Here is a 4,483-nt window from a genome sequence, read left to right as displayed (position 1 = left end):
ATATTCCTCTACAAAAATAGTACAAACCTTATGATTATTCAAATAACATTCTTGTAATGGATGTTTATTTATGAATTTAGGGTAAAATTTGATAAAGTTGCACTATCCTTTTCTTGCTTATTCTTTGTTTATAATATATCTAATTGTGAGCTAAGAGTTGCAAGAATATCATTTAAATATTTTTTAACAAGTTGTTGAGTTCAACTCTAGTTACCCCTCTTATTGTTGATTGTTGAGTTCAACTCTACTTACCCCTCTTATTGTTGATTGTTGAGTTCAACTCTAGTTACCCCTCTTATTGTTGATTTATTAATTCCAGAGTTAATATCTCTAGATCCCTTACCAAATTTATCCCTTCCTTGTTAGTAACATTTACATAAGTTAGTAATTTATTTAAAATATAACTAGGACACATATTTGAATTTGAAGATTAAGGAAATCTAAAGATTCACTTATAATTCCCCGCAAGAAAAGTGTTTGAACAATATCATATCTAATTTACATTTTTTCAATCTCTAAAAATTATACAAAAACCTTTCATTGAGACTTTATAAACTTTTTTCTTCTTTTGTGTCATTCTAAAAATTTCCTCTCTCAAATCTCTACCTTAACAATAATCCTAGTATTTATTTAGAAAAAGATATGCATTTCAAACGAAATTATAATGCAATTTCCTTGTAATCACATAAATGAAGGTAAAGTTACATCTTTTTATAATTTAAGATTTTGTGCATCTACAAAATAATCATAGATACAACATAATCCATAAAATTCAAAAAGAAAAGCATTTGTATCTTTAGAAACCATTCCATGAATTTTTGATAAATTTGATGGTGGAATGTTTTTCATTTGTACTATTATGGGTTGGATCTAAGATTGAAAACCCAAAGGTCACCTCTTCTTCTACATTTGATGTCATTTCTTTTTTGTCTTCCATTCCTCCTCTCTAGAAATGTGTATGTTGATAGGTTGGACAAGAGGATTCTAGCTCTATGAATGGATTTATGTTAGCTTGCACTTCTCATTATTTACCTTGCTCCTAGTTTAATGTTACTTTAGTTGTAGGACCATTTGCAAGCATTACATTTCCACACTCACACTTTTTGTTAGTCCTTTCCTTTTTTATCTCTATGATAAAATTGTATCTTCTTGTCCTCCTTTTGTTGTTCTATTTTCCAATGCATTAGTTGATGGTGTGGCTCTTATAACACCACAATATGGACTAGATGGAGTACTAGGAACTTATATTCCTATTACTCTAAGTAATCAACCTTTATTATATCTAGGTCTATTCATCCATTCTTAAATTAAGCTAACATGATATGAATTTAGTAAAATAAAGACTCAATGTAGAATTTCTCTAGTGAATGCATCAAAAGTCACAATCTTACCATCTCTATTCCTTTGTATTCAAAAAAAAATCTATAGGATACAAAAACTATATACATAAGACACTTTGTTATTTTTCAATGCCAATTTCAAACTATTTGCTACTCTAAAACTACAAATTCTCTAATTCTTTTTAGCACTTTCTCAACAATAGCACAAAAAATGACAATAAATTTATAACTAAAAAATATATATTTTACTAGATTTTAAATTCTTATGGGATTTTGTTTGATTAATGGAATTTTCCAAGGTTTCCTCCATAATAAACATTTTTTAGCCAACATTTTGAATCCAATATTAATACATCATCAGGAAAAAAAATCAAGAAGAAAGAAAGAAACATATAACAAGGTTAAGAACAACATATATGGATGATTAGGAAGATAAATAATTTCCACAAGTTTATATAAAAGATAACTAAGACATAGATATTATAAAAGAAAAAAATAAAAAAACTTAAAAAATTAACAAAAATTCTAAAACCTATAAGCTATAAAGCTAAAAGTTATAAAAAAATTATTAATATTAATAATAATAATAATAATAATTATTATTATTATTATTATTATTATTATTATTATTATTATTTACCAACCATTATTATATACATTTAATTAAAATTATTATCATTAAAAATAATAACATAGCAATATAAAAATAAATTTTAGTACTGATATTATAATAATAGTAATAATAATTATCATTATGAATTTATAATTCTTATTATTATTACTTAATAATAATAATGTATGAAGAAATAAAAAATATAAGTACCTATTTAATAATAATGAAGAAGGAAAAGAGTAACTTATAAACTAAAGGGTAATGCCAATAATATGGATAATATGGAGAATGGATAGAAAAGGAAAGAAAGGGAAAATAATGAGAGAAGGAAGTAAGATAGTGAAGGGAAATAAGAAAGGAGTGGCAAAAGAAGGGGAGCTAAAATATGGAAAGAATGGGAATTGGAAAAGGAAGGGAAATGGAAAGGAAATGCACTAGCTAGAGGATATAGAAGATAAAGAAGAACGAACACAAGCAATAATAAAGGAAAATAAAAAATCAAAGAGACGGGAGAGGAGGGAAATAAAGAAAAGTAAAAGTGGGAGAATTCAATGGGAGGGAAAGGTAATGGGAGAGAGAGGTATACGATTAAAAAGGAAGAAGGGAAAGCACTAGGAGGGAAAAGGACAGAGGGAAAGGTAATGAGAGAGAGAGGTATACGATTAAAAAGGAAGAAGGGAAAGCACTAGGATGGAAAAGGACGGAAGGAAAGAAAATGTAATCATTGTAACTAAATAAAGCATCAATATATCATAATAGATAGTCTTTCCTCTCTTGAAATATGTGGTTAGAAGATAACTTGAAGGCTAGAATGACTAATAAACACCCAAATTTGGATCAAAATATATTTTGGAGATCCAAAACAAAAAATTCAATATACAATTGCATATCAGTCTTTCTTTCCTATATTCCCTTCTTGATTTATATTCTTTGTACATTGAAACATTTTTTATAGTGTTAAATCCATATCACAATCTTAATATTACTTGATCTCCCATGATATGTTTTTTGAAAAGCATGTTAACAAAATCTTTTACAATTGATGAATATCCTTTAACTGTATGACTTTTGTGATAACCTTAATGGGGATAGTAGTCTTGATATCAGTGGAAGTTGGATTCCCCTAATCAACTAGTGTAGGTCATCTAGTGATAATTATCAATTGTTTCTTCCTAACCTTCCTCCTACTTCCTTCCTTCATCCTCTTTTTACATCCTTATTTTTACATCCCTCTCTATGTGTCCCTCTTTTGTTTTCATTTCGATCTTCCTCCTCTCTTTTAATCTTCCTTAGTTCCTTCTCTTCACGTCTTCCTTTTTTCCTTCTCCTTTGTTTCCATTGACCTTTTCATTTTATTACCCTCTCTCCATTTCCATCCTAGTGCTTTCCCTTCTCCCTTCTTTTCTTTATAACCTCTCTTGCCCTTTACATGTCCCTCCCCTTCCATTCTCCTATTTTCCCTTTTCCTTATTTCCCTCCCCTTTCATTCTCCCATTTTCCCTTTTCTTTATTTCCCTCCTCTCTGGTCTCTTTTATTTTTCCCTTTCCTTATGTCCTTTTCCTTTCTTATTTCTTATGTTCCCTCTGGTTTATCTTCTATATCCTCTGGCTAATGCCTTTCCCTTCCATTCCTTTCCTTTTCCCATTCCCATTACTTCCATCTCTTAGTTCCCCTTCCTTTTCCCTTGCTTTCTTATTGTCCTTTATTATTTGGCTTCCTTCTCTCATTATTTTCCCTTTCTTTCCTTGTTTATATATATTCTTCATATTCTTGAATTACCCTTAGGATATAAGTTACTATTTTCCCCTTTATTATTATTAAATAGGCACTTCTATTATTTATTTCTTTATGCATTATTATTATTAACTAATAGTAAAAATAATAATTGTAAATATATCAACCTAGATCCATCTTAACCCCAGATCTATCATGCGCCAAGAGGGATTAAATATCTTGATGTGAAAACCTTCTTTTTGGAGTGTATAATTTGAGGGAAGGTTTGCACCTGGAGGGATTTGATCCCTCTCGGCACATGATAGATCTGGGGTTAAGATGGATCTAGGCTGGTAGATCCATCTTAAAGTGGGGGTGAATCTAGTTGGTTGAGAATATTGTCACATATTTTTTTTAAAGTATATATGTTTAACTCATATATTAATTCTATACATCTATATTTTAGTGAAAAACTGAAATATTCATGAATTCCTTGTTGAGCTATTAGTGTTGTCATTGATGGCCATATGGATTAAATATAGCATCTAGATATATATATATATATATATATATATATATATATATATATAGAAAAAATTCTAAGAAGCGTTGGGCCGAAGGAGAAAATCCAAGAGAAGACCGCATATGCCAAAAAGAAAGAGCCAAAAGGAAAAAGCAGTGACATCGAAGAAGAAAAAAGAAACGATATTTCGGAAGAAAGCCAAAGAAGAACCCTATCGAAGAAATATCATATCGATGTTTTTTTATTGTGTGTCACCACTCATAACTCCAATCTTTGATGTGCGATATGGACCT

Source organism: Pinus tabuliformis, chromosome 4_2, assembly GCF_031772625.1.
Source record: "Pinus tabuliformis cultivar Carrire ecotype Pingquan chromosome 4_2, CPIR1, whole genome shotgun sequence".
In the NCBI taxonomy this organism is placed as follows: domain Eukaryota; kingdom Viridiplantae; phylum Streptophyta; class Pinopsida; order Pinales; family Pinaceae; genus Pinus; species Pinus tabuliformis.
The sequence above is the reverse complement of the archived record's forward strand: the minus strand, read 5'-3'. Positions refer to the sequence as shown.